The sequence below is a fragment of the Crocodylus siamensis genome, chromosome 6 (genome assembly GCF_052110815.1).
Source record: "Crocodylus siamensis isolate JL-2025a chromosome 6, ASM5211081v1, whole genome shotgun sequence".
Lineage (NCBI taxonomy): Eukaryota > Metazoa > Chordata > Crocodylia > Crocodylidae > Crocodylus > Crocodylus siamensis.
In genome coordinates, this window is record NC_143400.1 from 66,490,853 (window position 1) to 66,510,584 (window position 19,732).

Sequence of the window (19,732 nt, forward strand, 5' to 3'; positions counted from 1 at the left end):
GTACACATTTTGGTGCCCTTCTTTACTAAAACCTTTCTTTTTCAGACCCTTCCTTTTCATTATCTTTGTAGTTCTGTGGTAAGTGGTAAACCCTTGCTGGGTTTGTATTCCACAAATAATCTACTGTGCTCTCTTGATCACGGCCAGGAATTACAATTCAAGTATTTACTTAAGGTTCTGCTTCTTGTAGGAAACCTCATTTTCAGGCACTTAGATGTGATGTTGGGAAGATTTTGTATCAAAACTTAGAGAATCCTGAAAAGAAATAGTTAAAAGCAATTGCTGACAAAAGTATCCGGATTAAAGCCTGATTTACTGAACAGGCATATTTCACTTTCTAAAATGTCTCCATGAGACCTGCTGTGTAACATTTGTTTTTATCAGTCCTCCAAAGTGAGAGGTACGACACTTATACATTCCCAACTGCTTACTCAGGTAACTGTCCCACCAGATCCCGGCCTCTGAATACAGATGTCTGAGTGGATTCCTCCTGCTAGAGCCATTTTTGACCTGTCCTGGGGTTGAAATGAACAGACTCTGCTCCAGCTCAGATGACCGTGTCTGAGAAGAACAGATCCTTAAAGAGCAAATGAAAGCATGGTATGACACATATGGAAGTGATAATAGGTGAAAGGCACAACTACAACGTATCCTTCCCTGACACAACTTTTGGATGGATATGGGAAGACATCAGAGGAGAGTTTGCAGTTGTGTTGTGTGGCAGAGCTGTGCAGTCCCCTGTGTGTCAGCCCAAATGAGCTGTCGGCCTTCGTTGGCCATCAAGGGCAACTATATGCTAGGCAGGAAGGGCCTGCACCTGGTTAATCAACGCTTGTTCACCCTCTTCACCAGGTGGCTCCAAGTGAGAGGAAGAAGAGACTGGAGCAGCAGCAGCTTCTTTTTTTCTTCTTGCAGTGGGATATGCATAAGTGAGGAGAGAAGGTTAGGAACCAGGCAAGAGGAAAGTTTGGGGAAAGCTGACGAACCTAGAAGGATTTTGGAGGAAGAAGAAGATTTTGGAAGGGCTCTTGCATGTAGTTGCTTAAATGCTATGTATCCTGTAGAGCTGTGTTCAGGTGCTAGCATTCGAAAGGACTGGTGCTGTGGAGACTAGCTTCAGGCAGCCAAGTGGCTGGTGCTCTATCCTGCAGGCAGCAGTTACCCTACTGTCTGGATAAAACTGGGTAGCTATGGGGAAGGTGAAAAGACACCTAAAGCAAAGAGAGAGAGCCAGGCAGTAAGAGATCTTGGAGATGGAAAGAGAAGGCTGGACCTATCGGAAAAGAAACCAAGGTATTCCCTCTGAGCAGTGACAGGCACCCTAGGAGGAGACCAAGTAAGTGCCTGGGTTCCTTATTTATTTATTTATTTATTTATTTATTTATTTTAAAGAGTATGAAAAGAAGGAACTGTATCTATTTGGAATTAGAGTGAAGAGTTTAACACTTAGTGGACAACAGTGGAAATTTCCCACAGCACCATCTGGAGCAAACTGTCCCAGTGATATATGGGCCATAGCATGCCCATGCTTTGGGTCTATATAAGATGGTATAAACTGAAGCTAAATTATTGTAATTCTCATTTTGAAGAATTTTTTTTTTTTTTTTTAATATTACCTGAGATATTTAAACTGCGAGATGGATGTCTGAAGGCCATGTGGGCTGGGCTGCCCTGAAAATCACATCCTAAGTGTCTCAAGCTGGGCACCTAATGATCAGGAAACTGTTGAAACCTGCTTGCCTATCACATGTTCGAGGTCACCCAGGAGATCAGTCATAAAGACAGGAATAGCATCTAAGTGTCCAGAGCTCCAGTCTGGTGTTTTAATCATGTAACTCAACTTCCTTTTAAAATTGAATGATTTTCTTCTTTCCATTTCTGAGTAATATGTTGCTGAAAAGCATAGTGTACTGAAATCCAAGGAAAAAAAAATGGTAGAGTGATGCATTAGTTTTAAGTAGTTGCTTGCCTAAAGCTGACATGATGCTGTTCATTATCTGCACCGTTGGTATATGGCCTCAGTTATTTCTTTGATAACTTTCAGGAAAAAAATGCTCTTAAGAACAATATTTTATTCTGGCATCGCTTCAAGAATATGTATGAAAGACGGACTACATGGTAAATGCATTCCCTCAAGGTTTTAAAAAGATTTCCTTTTTTATCTGTGTCACAAAATGAATTCACCTTTCTGCTTGAAAAACAGAAAATGGTCTTCAGTTTTAGCCTCAACTGGAAATTGTATTCAGCAAAAAAAAAAAATTCCTTGTTTTTGCTATAATCTCAGGAAAAAAATGTTTGTATTTCTATCTAGGTTGTTTCAGATTTTATATTCAGCTACATAAGGGGTCTCTACCAGGTGTTCTGTTTTCATCCCTGTCTATAAAACCCTACTGTATGTCATGTATCATTGCACCATATTACTGGATCTTTTTTTGCACTAGTTAATCTGTTTGAGATCTTATGCTGTGTAGGTACATTCAGATTCTTTCTATTAAGGCTGTTACTGAGTATAAACATGTGAAGCCTCACAGGTGAAACATGAGAATTCATTGTCTTCCACTATAGGCATGTTGCTGAGTTCACCAGACATGTTAGCATATCTTACTGTTAAGTATTGCCTTAACTCATCATACATTTTGTCTACTTGCATGCTGTGTTGCAGATATGTCTCACTTTAAATCCAGGTCCCATATATATCTTGTCAGTAAATTATCCAAACTCCTGTTAAGAGGGAAGGGGAACAAATTATGAAGTTTATCAGAGAGGGGATTTCTTAAACAAATTTGAATGATTTTTGACATTTTAGGAAAAACTGCATTTTGTGCTGTGTTTGAAACATGGATAATGTCTTCTAATAGTGTTCCACTTAATTCCTGGTATTAGTTGTCTTATCCAGGCTTACTCTTGTAAGAAAGAGTTTGCTGCTTCCATTTGCCCTGCCAAAGGGTTGGGTGGAGACTAACTTCCACCTCCAGATACTCAAAGTGGAAACTGACCTTTTCTGGCAAGTTGAACTTTTTGAATTTCACTGGATTAAAATAGTAGGAGACTGGGTTGATTACCCCTTAATTACCAGATGTGTTTGGTCTGGAGTTTTCATTTGGTTTAATCCAATCTTAAAAACAGCATTCTAATAGTACATGTATCTTGTAATGCAACTGGATGACACACACATTGGCACAGGATCATGGACTGAGGGTGAGGAAAGGGAAGGGGATATTGTTTTAAATGAGCTTGCATATTGATTTAAAGAAGGTAAGAAAATAGAGATGATAACCTGGAATGCTCTTATTCTTACATGGCTAAGTACATTGATCAAAGGTGTCTTAGAGGAAAACAGTACTCGGAGACCTAAGGCAACTAGCTATTAGCAGCAAAAACTCTGAGAATCCCAAAGCAATAATGTGCATGCTTGAAATTCATGTCCTTCTGTAGTTTGCCCCAAAAGCCAGATATTGCCATGTGAAGTGGATTTTTCGTAGTTTGTGTGGAGTCAGTGACCACTATTCAGAAGGAGGGACAAAAAAGAGAGAGGTTTTAGCTGTTGCAGAGGAGTAGCTTAACTTCTGTGTTTCATCCCTCCACTAGATTTTTTTAAACTAAATGCATTTTTTTTCTAGATTACAAATGCTGGCCAAAATTTAATTGTAAAACCTGGTTAGGGGATTGGTTAATAACATAAACCAATCTCATACTGTACTGTTCTTTCACCATGACGAGACCAACACATTATTCAATATCACAAGTCAGATACCAGGAGTCCAATGCTGCTGTTACATGCCCACAGGCAGTCTTGGACAGAACTTTATTATTTTAGTAAAAAATTGGATGGTTGGGTGGGGTAACAAAGGTCTCTTTCTTTCATTTGGAAATTGCCATAGACCTTATGGCTTATGCTCAGATGGCCAGATTCTTTGCCTGTGGTGAAGAGAAGGTCTAATGGGAGGAGTGGATAGAGGAGGGCTAGTGAGAAGGAAATGTACTTCAAATAAGATTTCATCCACTTTAGTGTGGATGCCAGACCTAAATTGTATGTAGGGCTTGGTTAAAAAAATCAACCAATGAATTCAAAGTGTGAGATCAGGATCAGATCAGGATCCTCGTGGGTCATGGCTTTTCTGAAGCTAAAATAGAGTGGATAAGAACCTACCTGAGCTCTGTATTTTGTACCTGTCTTCCTATAGGGTAGAATCAGAGCAAGAACTTGAACAGCTGGAACTTGGGAAAGTTTGGATTTGAATTGACCTCCTTTAATAATTTCTTAATAAATACCTAACCTGGGACAGTCTACCCCTTTCTTCCTAAATGGCATATTTTAATGTTCAGGAAATTGGCAGAAAGTGATTTAGTCAACAGAAATTAGAAACTGATGCTAAGAAGGTAAGCCACTGTAGTCCAGCCCAGTAACCTGAAAGCTCTCCTGGTTCATGGGAACACTCATTTGAGTGGGTTGCGGAGCTCCAGTACCAAACTAGTGATGCCTGGGGGATTGTGCCTGGGCAGGGCAGAGGCAGGCAGAGTACCTTAGGGATTGCTGGAGAGAGTGTCTAGGGACATAAGTTTCACACAAACCAGTTTAAGTGATTAGAAACTAGTTTAAACCTGTAATGGAACAGAAATTCAGTGTACATAAATGAGTTTCAAAATGGTTGAAACTGGTTTGAGATAAATATGAGGGGAGTGGCACAGGCATCGACATGGCATTGGCTCCATCCAACACTGAAGATCCCCTCAGGCAGGTTCTGCACCACAGTGGCTTGGCTGAGTCCCTTGGAGGAGCAGTGAGTGGCACCTGATGCCAGGCCAGGTCCGGCTGCGGGGATGGGGTTGAGAAGGGGGGGATGTGACCTGACTGCAGGCACGGAGGGAGGGGATTTGGGGATAATCATGGAGACCAACTCGCTGCTGCCTTCTCCTGCAGCAATGTGGCTTAGGTTAGCCCTAGGAAGTGGGGGTCATTGCCTACTGCTTCCTGTCTCCAGCCCAGCATGGGGGCTGTGGTTTGCAGGTGGACTGCAGGTGAAGCACGACTCCTCACCTTCCTCTTTCTCTTGGTTCACTCTGTCTCCACTGCCAGCATCATCACGGTGGGTGGAGGCAAAGCACCTGTCACCTGTGCCCTGCTCACGGCAGTGTTGGGTGCTCAGGGAGGGTTGTTCTTTGCCAGTGGTGTGGGCAGTTGGGGGGGGGGGGTAGGCAATGGACTGCCTCAGTCTGGTCCTGTCTGCTCCTGCAGCCTAGGGCGTGGACAATGACTGGCCTATGGCAATCTGCCTTGAGCACCTTGCACCATTGCAAGCAGGCAGTGGCTGACAGGTGCCTCACCTCCACCTGCTGTAATGGTTTGCTCTGCTGCTGGGAGAGAGAGGTGCGGAGATGCACTCCAGTTTCAGTCTGCCAGCAAACTGTAGCCTCCATGTGGGGCTGGAGGTGGGCGCTGACCCAGACCCCATAGGGCTGCCCCAGCCCGGGCCATGCTGCTGCAGTAGCTGGCAGCAGTGAGTTGGGCTTCCTTATTAACCACAGCTCCCTCCCACCATCCCTCTGCACCTGCAGTCAGGTCACATCCCCTCTCCCCACTCCCTCCCCATGCAATACTGCTCACTGCTTCTCCAGACTTGGCCCAGGTGCTGCTGTGTGGGCCTTGCATGAGGGGATCTCCAGTGTGGGACAGGCAGCACCAAGTTGGTGCCTGCACCACTCCCCACTTGCCTTCAAGCTACTGGCATCTGGCTGCCATGGCCCCAGGTACATGAGCAGAACCTATTGTACCTCACACTACCCTCCCCTGTCATGGGGAGTTTAAACTCCCTCTTCCCCTCGGGCTACTGGGATCTGGCCATGCTCCCACTCCTGCTGCTGGAGAAGTGAGCAAGTGAATGGGGGGTGGGGCTTGGGAACTCCTGGCAGGGCATGCTTTCCCCCTCCCTGCTTCCAGGCACACTCCAGCTGGGGTCTCTGCAGGCCAGGGTAGGGGTTTAAACCCCTCCCCAGTTATACTCAGGCCTGCCAGGGCCTGGCCATGCCTCCCCCTCAGGTCAGTTTCCTTTCAGCCAAGGACTTGCTCTAGTTCCCCTCAGCTTCTAGCCTGAGCCACTGCAGGCATGTAGCTGCATTTTCCAGAATCAAAAGTGAAAGCCCGCTGTGCCCCCACTCCCCCGAAGCTCCCCAGAGACCCCCCAGCAGCTGCGGAGCCCCCTGCCAACCCCAAGCACAGCCGGAGGTAAATGGGTCCCACGGTGGGAGGGCGTTAACCCCTTAGTGAGTGGGAGGAGGTGGCTGAGTGGAGCTAGGCCAGGTCTTGCCCAGCCCAGGCCCCTACTTTGCCCAGTGCCCCCAGGGAGTCATGTGACCGGAGCTGCGCAAACAGGCTCATCTGCTGGTGCATGAGTTACTGTGGAGTTTGTGCAGGAGGGGGCATGGGAGGGTCTGAGGCCCAGCCTGTGAGCCTTCCCCCCAGGGTAGACAGTCCCAGCCGCAGTCAGTCTGCCAGAGGCATGACGTGGATGGGCATGCGCTGCACCTCGAGGGTCCCCTCGGGCTCTGCGGCCCCCCTCCCCTGCCCGGCACCTCAGAGACAGCCAGTCAGATGGAGCCCCTGGCTCCGGGCTCAATGCAGACAGAGCCTCTGGCTTTTGGCTGCAGGGGCTGCCTGTCCCTTTTTCAGGCTCTGGGGCCCAGAAGCATGGCCGTCTCCCCTTGTGGGTTCTGCTCCCTTTTGGGGTCTCTGGCGCACCAGCTGGAGGATCTCCAAGCCACAGTCCAGAGACTGCATGCCATTGGGGACTGTGAGCAGGAGATCAACTCCTACAGCCAGGCCCTTCTCCCCAGGAGCTGGAGGGTAGATCACGGTCTCCCTCCAGGACAAAGGAGGACTCTGGGATCTCCCACTCTGTCCAGTCAGGGACATGAACCAAGGTGGTCAAGGGCCGTAAGGCCTGCCGCACCAAGGCCCCTGCCCTGCCGGAGCTTAACAACAGGTATACACCTCTTGCTGCTCCAGCAGAACCTACTGAGTTGCCAGTTCCTGTAGGCAACACAGGCTCAGCTGCAGCTACTGCCCCCGCTCTCTCCAAGACAAAATGTAAAGTGTTTGTTGTGGGAGAATCCATCCTGAGGGGGACTGAGGTGGTAATCTGCCTCCCTGACCCATTAGCCTGAGAAGTCTGCTGCTTCCCAGGGACCCACATCTGGGACATTGTGGAGAGGGTCCCTAAGCTTTTCCTGCCCACAGACCGCTATCCCATGTTCCTTATTCATGTGGGCACCAATGACATGGCTTGGAGCACTCCCAGCAGGGTCATGAGGCATTACAGGGATTTGGGTGCAGGGCTAAAGGGCCTGGGGACACAGGTGGCATTCTCTTCGATCCTCCCAGTCTTGGGCTACAGACTGAGGAGGGAGAGGAGGATCCACATAGTCAACCAAAGACTGTGGTGCTGGTGTAATCGGGAAGGCTTTGGCTTCCATGACTGCAGCCTGCTCTTTGGTGAGAGAGGCAGCGAGCTGCTGGGAGGAGATGGCCTCCACCTCTTTCTGCTGGAGAGGAGGCTTTTCTCAGCCAGACTGACTGACCTGCTCCACCAGGCTTTAAACTAAGCCTGCTGGGGTATGGGGGGACTACCACCACTGCTGGCCTGCTGAGCAACCCTTGCAAAGCCAGCAGGCCAAGGCACTTAAGGGAGCCCACCCCTGCCCCAGGCCTGATACCTGTGGCCAAGGCAAGAGCCTCCAAGGGAACACTTGCCTGGCTGTACACAAATGCCAGGACCTTGGGGAATAAGCAGGAGGAGCTCGTTCTCCTGCTCAATGCAAATAACTATGATGTCATAGGAATAACGGAGACCTGGTGGGACTCCACCCATGACTGGACCACGGGTATAGATGGCTATACTCTGTATAGGAGGGATCGTGTAGATAAAAGGGGCGGAGGTGTAGTTCTCCATGTTAAGGAAAGCTATGCATCCCTGCAACCAGGGTGGACAACTGGAGACCCTCTTGGTCAAAATCCATGGGGAACATGGCACAAGGGACACAATGGTGGGAGTCTACTACAGACCTCCCACCCAAAGTCCTGAGTTTGACCAGGAGTTTGCCCGGGAACTGGCTGAGGCCACATGCTCCAGGACCATGGTTGTCATGGGTGACTTCAGTTACCCAGACATCTCGTGGGAGGATCATTCAGCAAAATCTGAGCAGTTGCAAAGCTTCCTGTCATGCATGGATGATCTCTACCTGACTCAAGAAGTCTATGGGCCAACGAGAGGTCTGGAAGTCTATGGGTCACTGCTCAACCTGGTACTGGCTACTGGGGATGACCTAACTGGTGACCCTAGTGATTGATGGGAAGCTGGGTGACAGTGACCAGGAGCTGGTCACCTTCACCATCCGCCGTAGCTGGCAAGCTGGCAAGTCAGTCAGCAGCACTGAAGTCCTTGACTTCAGGAAAGCTGACTTTGACAAGCTCAGGAAGCTTGTCAGTGAGGCCCTAAGGGACCAAGACCCTAGGGAGAGCGGAGTTCAAGATGAGTGGTTGCTTCTCGAGGAAGCGATCCTCAATGCACAAGCTAAATTGATTCCATCTTGGAGGAAAGGCAGCAAGAGGGCACAGCAGCCCCCCTGGCTCTCCAGGGTCCTAGCGGACCTCCTGAGGCTAAAAAGAAAGGCCTACAAAGGATGGAGGACAGGATTCACCTCCAAGGAGGATTATTCTGCACCGGTCCGGTCCTGCAGGGAGCAAACTAGGAAAGCCAAGGCTGCAACTGAACTCCAACTAGCTTTTGAGAATCAAGGACAATAAAAAGTCCTTTTTCTGATATGTGGGGAGCTAGAGAAAAAGCAAGGGCAACGCTGGACCCCTGCTGAACCAGATGGGGCAACTGGTAACTGACGCCCAGGAAAAAGCCAACTTATTAAATGGGTACTTTGCGTCGGTCTTTCATCATTCCCATGGGACGCCCATGCCTGCTACAGGACAGGGAGGTCCGGGTGAGGGAGATCCCCTGCCCTCCATCAATGCTAAGCTCGTGAAGGAACACCTTGAGAGGCTGGATACCTTCAAGTCAGCTGGCCCTGACAGTCTGCACCCCAGGGTACTCAAGGAGCTGGCGAGCATCATAGCCCAGCCTCTGGCATGGATCTTTGAAAACCCCTGGTGCTCTGGTGTAGTGCCCGAAGACTGGAAGGAGGCCAATGTGGTGCCTATCTTCAAGAAAGGGAGGAAAGTGGATCCAGCTAACTATAGGCCCATCAGCCTGACTTCTATCCCGGGGAAGATCTTAGAAAAGGTTATACAAGAGGCCATCCTTAATGGACTGGCAGATGCCAACATCCTGACGGATAGCCAGCACGGGTTTGTTGCGGGTAGGTCTTGTTTGACCAATCTTATTTCCTTCTATGACCAGGTGACCTGTCACCTGGACAAGGGAGAAGAGATTGATGCCATATATCTTGACTTCAAAAAAGCCTTCCATCTGGTATCCCATGATCGCCTCTTGGCGAAACTGGCCAGTTGTGGCCTTGGGTCCACCATGATCCACTGGCTGGGAAACTGACTCTGTGATCGGACCCAGAGGGTAGTAATTGATGGAAGTCACTCATCATGGTGCCCTGTGACCAGTTGGGTTCCCCAAGGTTCTGTCCTTGGACCCATATTTTTCAACATCTTCATTTAATGATGTGGGCATTGGAGTCGGGAGCAGACTGGCCAAGTTCGCCGATGACTCCAAACTTTGGGGCAAAGCATCCACACTAGAAGACAGGCAGGTGATGCAGGTTGACCTGGACAGGCTCAGCAAATGGGTGGATGAGAATCTGATGGTGTTTAACACTGCAAAATGCAAGGTTCTCCACCTTGGGAGGAAAAACCTGCAGTATCCTTATAGGCTCGGCAGTGCTACGCTGGCTAGCACTACGGAAGAAAGAGACATGGGGGTCATGATTGACCACAAGATGAACGTGAGCCTGCAATGCGATGCTGCAGCTAGTAAAGCGACCAAAATGCTGGCTTGCATCCATAGATGCTTCTCAAACAAATCCCGGATGTCATTCTCCCCTTGTATTCAGCCTTGGTGATGCCACAGCTGGAGTACTGTGTCCAGTTTTGGGCTCCACAATTCAAAAAGGATTTGGAGAAGCTTGAGAGAGCCACGCGCATGATCAGAGGTCAGGAAAACAGACCTTACCACGATAGGCTGAGAGCCATGGGACTCTTTAGCCTGGAAAAGCGCAGGCTCAGGAGTGATCTGGTGGCCACCTATAAGTTTATCGGAGTGACCACCAGGATCTAGGGGAATGTTTGTTTACCAGAGCACTCCAAGGGATGACAAGGTCAAACGGTCATAAATTACTGCGAGACCATGTCAGGCTGGACATAAGGAAGAATTTCTTTACTGTCTAAGCCCCCAAGGTCTGGAACAGCCTGCCATCGGGGGTGGTTCAAGCACCTACATTGAACACCTTCCAGAGCAAATTGGATGCTTATCTTGCTGGGATCCTATGACCCCAGCTGACTTCCTGCCCTTTGGGTGGGGGGCTGGATTCAATGATCTTCTGAGGTCCCTTCCAGCCCTAATGTCTATGAAATCTATTCATTTGCAAATTGGTTCATTCTATGCAAGTTAGACTAAACTGTAAAGATTGAATCAATTTAGCTTTTTGTTGTCTGTACTTAGCCAATATGTCTAGCCATGACACCTTAATGCTGACTTGAATAGGTGAAACATATATTCTGCTCCACCCCCCAATCTGCTGATGGAGGTTAATCAATCTGTGTAGAGCCTCCCAGTGGCAATTTTCACTTGGAATCTTGCAGTTGCTTTATGCCATGCTACACAGTCCCCTGCTTGCACTCGGAGAAAGCTAGGAGCGTCATTCTGCTTGAAGGCTTGTCAGTAATGAATGCAGTATAAGAGAGAGGGTCAGATTTCAGAGGAATGTGAACCTGGCTTCAGAAAACTGTTACTGCAAGTTCATGTCTGCATGGGTTTCCCCCCCCACACACACACACTTTCATATGCAATAACTTGTAAACACATGCTGAGTGGGTGCCTGATTTGTGTGAGGTACTTAAAATTTGCAGAAATGTGGGTGCTCCAAGCTGTGGACTTGACTCACCATTGACTTGTTCCTTGTGTTCATTCACATGAGAACAAAGTGGGTGTAAAATGCTATCCTTCTCCTTTTGTTGTTGTTACCATCCAGTTGGCATTCACTTTGCCCTAATTTAACTGACAGTGGATAATGTAGCTTAATGATAGTTTTGGACCTGTAGATTTAAATTTTGATGCACTTGTATGAAGGTGTGGTTCAGAAAGACCACAACTGTAGTTTTTCCCCAGGACTTAGTGATTTTATTTTAAAGTAACGTATCTGTAGGGATCTACCTAAATCGCACCAAGGTGACAGAAAAATTGTGGACTGCTTGTGGCATGCAGCATCCTTTCCAGTCTTTTCATGGTGGCACCTCTGCTGCTGACTGAATGAGAGGGTAGCCCTCTTGGCCAATCAGTGGTGAGGCACAGAGCTGCCAGAGTCCCTCAGCCAGTCAGTGGTGGGGGTGGCTGCCATCATTGCTCCCCTTTATCTAGTGAGCACCCTCCCTCCCCCCCACCCCCCAGCAGGCTGCAAGGCTGGGCCTTAGTGGCTCTGAGAATTGCTGACTCTCACTGAGAAGAAAGCATTTTATTTTTAGTAAGCGTTTTTTTCCTAGAGATTCCATGCGAAAATTGCAGAGATCACCATTTTCTCAGGGTTTACAATATCACTTTTTGCAGTTTCTCTGAATAATGGAAAATCACAAATAGTGTAGATCTCTACATATCCGATAAACATGCTGAGGTGTGGGAAATTTGCAAAGGCAAATTCCAAAATGGAAAATGGCATACCTTCTGGTGTTTTACTACAAAACAGCCCTATTTGATTCACAGAAAGTTGCAGTTCTTATTGACTCGGAGATCTGCATCTATTTATGCTTTAACTAGTTAATTATGTGTCAAGAATGATGGGAGGGCAGAAAGGATGGAGCACCACCACCCACCGCAACGCAGTGCTGCCACTCTGCATTCAGCCACATGCAACCCTGGCCCCATGTGCCACCCACACATCGCAGCCCTGCAACACCCACATTCATGGCAGCCCACACATACAGCTACTCACACTTTTCCCTCACAAGACCCCTCCCGCACTCTTGATCACATGGAGGAAGCCCTCCCCTGCCCTCTCCCTCCTCCCCCATGAGCCAACTACGGCTTAATCTCACTTGCTGCCCAGCCCCTGTCACACTTACATGTAGGGAGCTGCTGCCTGGCTGTCCCATGCAGTCAGGCAGATGCAGGGGGCTGCGTGGGGACCACCACACTGTCTTTGTGGGTGGGTAGCAGCACTGGGAGGGGTAGCTTATCTCTGGGGGGCTAACATGAATCCCACCCCCAGGCAGGTAGGACATGGCTCTCCAAGCCTGGCTCAGCCCCCTCTACCTGCCAGGTGCAGCACAGCACAGCTCTCCTGGGGAAGCAAATGTGAATGCTGCAGTTGTAAACTTGGTGCCAAAAATAGGTGTTGAATTTAAAACTGCAGCTTTTCCTTCCCTGTTGGTGAGGATCCTGGGATCCTGAATTGGAAGGGGCCCCTGGGCTCATTTCCAGCCCATTCATTAATCTGCCTATGGCAGTGGGGGGAGTGGGGTGCTGCCACAGTGACTTTTTTTTCCCCCCCTTCCCTCCCTCTCCTTTTCCACTGCCTCCTTCTCCCTACCAGCTGTTGTCAGGTGGTGTGGTACAGTGGCTCCCTTGACCCCCAACTGCCTCTGCCTCTTCCCTGAGCAGCATCAGAAAAATGTTCCCACACCCCCCTTGTTGCCCGCCCTTGCAGCGGTGCATGCACAGTTGGCCTGGAACATTACAGACAGACTAAGCCTTCTATTATATTAGAATAGCTTAGTACAGGTGCTGGAGCAATAAATCATGTAGAATTGCATTTTAAATTGTGGGGTGCTTGGAAACTCAGTCAGTTTCCTGCATAGTGCATGTTCATACCCAAAAGATTTAGACACTTGAATATAAAATTTACAATTAAGAGACAAGGTTCTAGCATTTTGCTGTCTGAGTATATGCTGCCATTCATTCTGAAATGAATATGGTGTTTCCATTTCATAAAAGAAAAACATCTGGCTATGCACTGCTATGTTTGACAGGATGCTTGAATAAAAGTTTGCAAGTGACAGTGGATAAACTATTAAGATAACAGATGTGTATGGCATTGTTTTATGCAGTTTGGCATGCAGTGCTTTATGCAATATATGCAGACAGACAGCACCCTTACTATTAAGTTATTTACCCCAGATTATATTCATAGAATATTCCCACTGTGGGAAGGAGGGGACACAGGACCAGGTCTCCTTAGTCACATCTGTAGTAGATGCTCTTGTAGCATTTGGCCACTGGGTGGTAGGGGGCCAGCTAATATTGAATGTTTGACTAGTGGAGTGGACACACAACACAACCTATGAGTAACTTTCCTACAAAAGAGTCACCACACATCTTTCAAGAGTTTCCTCTAAATTGAGTGATTTCCTACATAGTGGGAAAGTGATGTAGTGGTATGTTGTGATGTAGTGGTATATGCTACCCCGCTTCTTCCGTGCAGTGAAGTCAGTTTATTATGTAGCATACATATTGTATGTTTACACCCTTAGAAAGGTGTCTGGTTCTTAGTCATGGACCAAGCACTGAACTAAGTTCAATTTTCCATTACCTAATAGGAAAAAAAAATCTCTTGTTGTCTTTTTTTACTTCACTGTACTCCTAGGATATGCAAAAGATTGTGGGCCAGAACTTTAGTTGGTATAGACTGGCAGAGCTCAAAGCTCAATAGGAATATATTGACTTACCGTGGCTGAAAAGCAGGTCTGGTATTTTTTTCTTTATTACTGAGTGATCTCTCTTACATATACATTCTAGCAAAAGAGAGCCTTTTCCAGCTGTAGGCTGGTGGTTCTCAATGTTTTTGAGCTTGAAAAATGCCAGGTCTTACTTTTCATTTATTTCTTGCTTATGGAAAAAGAATAGAGTAATTATGTTGCAAAGACCTCAGAAAGACCACAGCAGCGCAAAATGTCTTTGACACTATGGATTCCTATTTGAAATGTCTTGGTTTGTCTTGTGCATCATGTTTGCACACCAAACAGTGCTAACATTCATTGGTTGAGGATCGCTGCTATAGGCAAAATAGCAGCCCTCTTCAGGATCTACTGTGCTTGCTTGACATGGGGAGGGGGCTAGAAAAAGTGCCTTTAAACATAGCCTGTCTAATACAGTATTTTGTATTTCTTCCTGACTGGATAACTGTGTCTAGTGGCACCTTTACTGTGGTAAAAAGTATCACTGAGGAAAGACTATCGTTTTTGGGACCTGGAACATCAGGACCTTCATGGGCAAACCTAATACTCAATGCCCAGAGCGCCACAGTGTAATTATGGCCCAAGAGCTCAGGCAACAGAACATTGATATAGCACCACTGAGTGAGACCCTCAGAGAACATGGAAGGGTGAACAGGAAGGAGAAGACCTTCGTGGAGCTGGTTTTGCCATTAAGAGTGAACTCCTAAACCAACTCCATGAATCTCCATGGAGTTGGTTTAGCAGAATTAATAAGTGCCTCATGACTCTCCATCTTAAACTGGTGGAAAGCCAATATGCCACTGTTATCAGTGCATATGCCCCAACTCTTGATGCCGCTGATGAAACCAAGGAGAAATTCTACGCCAACCTTAATCAATCTCCTTTCTGATGTTCTGGAGGGAGGCAGACTTATTCTTCTTGGTGATTTCAATTCCAGAGTCAGAAAGGACTCTAACCTCTGGGGTGGTACCATCAGCAAGGAAGTAGAGGTGCACTGATAAATATTTTCTTGGCTGATTTAACCAGCCATATTGACTGATACCAGTCTGATAGATGATTTACAGGAGCACAGACAGCCTGGCAGCATGGAGAGCAACATCTGACCGGTACGTCTGGGGGAGGGGAGGGGTATGGGGGGGCAGATCAGTGTCCCCACAATGAGGGAGGGAATGGGGCAGGGGCAGGAGCAGGTGCTGCCCAGTCTGGGCAGTAAGTGGAAGCCAGGGCTGGGAATGGGGTGGAGTCACGGGTGGCTCATCAAGGTGGTGCAGAGGGTGTGAAGGGGGGGTAGCTCCCCACTGCTGCATGTACACCTGGGGGAGACATGTGCCCCTAGGATTTGTGTATGTGGTGAGGGTGGGTTGCCTGCTGTGGGCTCAGGGCCAGCAGCTGCACCAGCCTCTTCCTGTTGGGGAGGGGCTGAGCGGGGGCAGGCAAAGGTGGGCTCAGATGCATGGTGTGGGCAGCTGCAGTGGTCAGTGCAGCTGGGATGGCTGGCTACAGCGGGGCTACGGGGAATTTTGGGGTGGCAGCAGAGTGGAGTGCCCTGAGCAGGGGGGGTGGAGGGGACTATAATCTCTCCAAAATTACCCATAGCCACCCCTCCCAGTACTGTTGCCTCACAGAATTTCTGGCAGGAGGCTTCTCTCTGAGCTGCTGGGTTGCATTCCTGGTTGCATGCATGCTGTGTCTGCATGCATGCACACAGTACTTATTAGTGACATTTGTCAGCCAAAAAAAAGCCAATTGCTGATAATGTGAATTATCCAGCTGTCGGTGGCAAATCAATATGTGACTGATATATCAGTACACCTCTAAGGAAGGAGTAGGAAAGGCCAACTCCAATGGCATCTTTCTCTTGACCAAATGCATGGAACATTGGCTCACAATCACCAACACCCTGTTCCACCAAAGAAGCAGGTCCAAGACATTATGGCAATGCCCATGATCTAAGCTTTAGCATCTGATTGACCACATCATCATCCATGCCTGGGATCACAAAGATGCCCACGTCGCCTGAGCTATGGTAGGAGCTGATGACTGCTGGAATGGTCAGCTACTCATCCACTCAGTTTTGTCATTCAAACTGGGTTTCAAACGACAACTGCAGCAGAATCAATGCTGATGGATCAAGATTGAAGGACTTAAGCAAACAAGACCTCTTCCACCAGTGTCTCAATGAAAAACTGGTGAAATCCAGTCAACAACAATGGGACAGTTGGGGTGCCCTCAAGGTCACTGTCCTCAGTACGTGTAAAGAGACACTTGGATTCTCTGCCAGGAAACATCAAGACTGGTTTGATGAAAATGATCAACTCTTGGATCTCCCAATCAATTGCAAGCCAAAAACTTTTTGTGCTTGGCAAAATGACACCAACTCCCAGCAAAAAAAAGAATCTCCAGCAAGCCAAGGCAGAGGTCCAAAGGAAGGTCTGTGATATAAAGAACAAATGGTGGGAAGGCAAAGCTAAGGAGTGTCAACATCTTGCTGAGATCCATGGTATCTGCGGTTTCTTCAGTGCCACCAAACACTTCTATGGTGTGAGCACTTGGGGATTAATCCCCTTGAGACTTAAAGATGGAGGAGACCTGATCAAGAAAGGAGGGAGACAATGCCCATTGAAAGGAGCATTTTAAAGATCTTCTCAATCAAGAACTCTTATCAACAGCAGAGTCTCAACTCCATCCTGCAACACCCAGTCAGAGGTGCCAAGGGTTGGAGGGGTTCTGAGAAGGTGAGGAAAGCCATCAAGCAGATTAAGAACTACAAGGCATCTGGAGCTGATGGAACCCCCCCCTCATATCTTCAAACAGGGAGGAGAGGAGCTGTTATTACAGCTTCATGCCCTCATCTTCAGGATCTACAATGATAAGGAAATCTCAGATGAATGAAGGGATGCCATGATTGTCACAATCTTCAAGAAAGGAGACAAGTCCAACTGTGGAAACTAAAGAGGGATTGCCTTGCTGTCCACCACAGGAAAAATCATTGCAAGAACCTTCCTGAACAGTCTCCTTCCACTTGCTAAAGATCTTCTCCTGGAATCTTAGTGTGGTTTTAGGACATCAAGAGGCAAAACTGACATGATCTTCACATCTTGCCAGCTGCAGGAGGAATGGCAGGAACAACATAATCCCATCTTTACCAAGGCATGAAAGAAAATGGCTCCTAATGACCATTCCCCAGCTCTGATAATCCAGATCTGTGGTGAGACTGTCCACGTTGAGTATTTCCTGTACCTTGGAAGCCATCTCTCACAGAAGGCTGACACTGCAAAATCCAACATCCATCTCAAATGTGCAAGTACAGCCTTTGGACACTTGGAGAAACGAGTGTTCTAAGTTTGCACCATCAGATCCTAAACTAAGCTCATGATTTGTCAAGTGGTTGTGATCCCCACTTCGCTGCATGGGCTTGAGACATGGACAAGGTACAGGAGAAAGCTAAAGTTGTTGGAGAAGTACCATCAATGCTGCTTGTGAAAAATCCTCTGAATCTAGTGGGACCAATGTTAAGTGTCCTTTTGCAAGAAACACTGAGGACTTGAGGTGATGATCAACAAACATCGACTATGTTGGGTCAGTCACGTCATCCGGGTGTCCGACTCCAGACTCCTGAAGCAAGTTTTATTCTCCTAGCTCAGCCAAAGTGTATGCTCAAGAGGAGGACAGAAAAAACACTTCAGGGACATCCTCAAGACCAGCTTTAAAAAATGGAGCATCAATGTCAACTTGTGGGGGGTGTATCACCCAGGACTGCCACAAATAGAGGAAGAATCTGCTGCAGGGATCTCAATAATTTGAAACCTCATGACAACAGGAGATGGAAAAGTGGGAGCAGCAGGAACAGCATGTTGTGGACTGAATCCAGCACCACCAGCCCCACACAAACACATGTCTGAGCTTCAGTAGAGTCTGTTGATCCTGGATAGGCTTCATCAGCCATCTGTGGACACACAGATAAGAGAATCATGGAAAACAGTCATCCTTGACCGTGGGGGATTGACAAGAGAAAACAAATATTCACTGAATCCAGTCTGATCACACAGTTTACTTTAAGCCACATGATCATAAACAAGGAGTGGTGTGTAAATCACCAGTGCTGGGCGCTGTGCAGGGAAGCCAGTATAAATAACATGAGGTGGGCAAGGTTTGACAGGGCTGTTGGCAGGATCAGGGTAGGGCTAATGGGTCTGTAGGGCAGGGGTGTCCATCTGGGATTAGGGAGGTCTTGAGGGCTAAAAATAGCTGCCGTGGATTGTGGGGTGGAGGTGGGAAAGGGAGTTGCAGAACACAGCCCTGAGGCTAGGGCAAGTGGTTGGGTTTTCTCAGCCCTGGGGCTAGGCTCCAAATCTGTGGTTTGGGTTAACCCATTTCCAATATAAATTACCTAACCTACTCATCTGAACTAACTTAGATCAGGCCAACCATTTTTGGCTTGACTATTAACCCCCTTCCCCCACTAATGTCTGCACGTATGTGCGTTTAGATTGACCTAACTGTAGTTAAGTCGATTTAAATGTAACCTCTGTATGTATCCCAAGTGTTGATTTAATTAATTTCATTATACCAATTTGCTTTTCTTTTTCAATCTGGATACAGCCAAGTGCTACAGCTTTTGAAGTGGCACTCCTTTCTAGTATAGTTTATTTCTTCACTCATAGTCCTTGATTGCTCCCAACAATTTTGCTTCTTTAAAAGTTTGCAGCTTCTCAAAGAAAATGGTTCATTCTCTCAGTACATTTCTCTGTGTGACTTTGATACCTTGGCTATTAATGCATCTGGACTTTCAGGAATTTTCCAAATGCACTCCTTTAGCCTTTATAAAATGCTTTTATATTCCATAGAAAACTGTCTGTTTGTAGAGTGTATGTGTGTTTCTCTGATCCTCCTTCTCCTCCTCCTCCTCCTCCTCCTCCTTCCTTGACTACTTCTTCTTATCTAGTTTGTTCCAGTTTTATGTCCACTAATAAGCCCTTAGTGTAACGTAATGACTCCAGTGACCTTCCTTCCATTGTCTGGCTTCAATAATGTGGCTAACTTCTTTGCAGCATGGTTTTGCAGCGCTAACTTGTGAACTGTTAGGCTAGCTTGGTGCATCAAGGTCATTCAGCCACTGTCTGGCTCCTTTTTCTCCTTAGGGAGAAGCTACATTGTCAAGATTTGGAAAACTGCCACTTGGGATGATTGTGATTTCTGACCCAAACAGGAGGACTTTCAGAACAGTGCATTTTAAACATCACTTATACTGATATATTTTACAGGCATCATTTAGATCCAGCTTCTAAAATCCTATAGTACTCTTTAGAGGCAAGCAGACCCTATTAGACTGCTGAATGGCTTAGTAATTGGAATTGTCCTTCATTCCAAAAGTTCTTCACAGGTCAAGAGACCCATCAATAATATAAATTTACTTCACCTAAGCACTGTTTTATCAGTAATTTTGAGGCAGTATAGGCGACTTTGCAACAAGATTAAGGGTTTTAGTTCTGGAAAGAAATAAAATCTCTGTAGTGGAGACTGAGGTTCCCCAAAATATTTTTTATCTTTATTCTTTTTCAGTGTATGTTAAAATATATGAAGATTTGCTATTTCTTTTTTGAGAGAGAGAAATACTTACTTCAGTATAGTTTTATTTGCTGCCTTTTCCTCCAGCTGTTGCCTGTACAAACCCTTAAATATGCTAATGACTTGGTACCTGATTCAGCAGAGCATTTAAGGATACACTTAACATTAAGTGTTTGCAGAATTCCACTGAAAAGAGACTATTTGCACACTTAAATGCTTTGTCAGACTTGAACTAGGGAAGTATACCAGAGGAGGACTTGTAGTGGT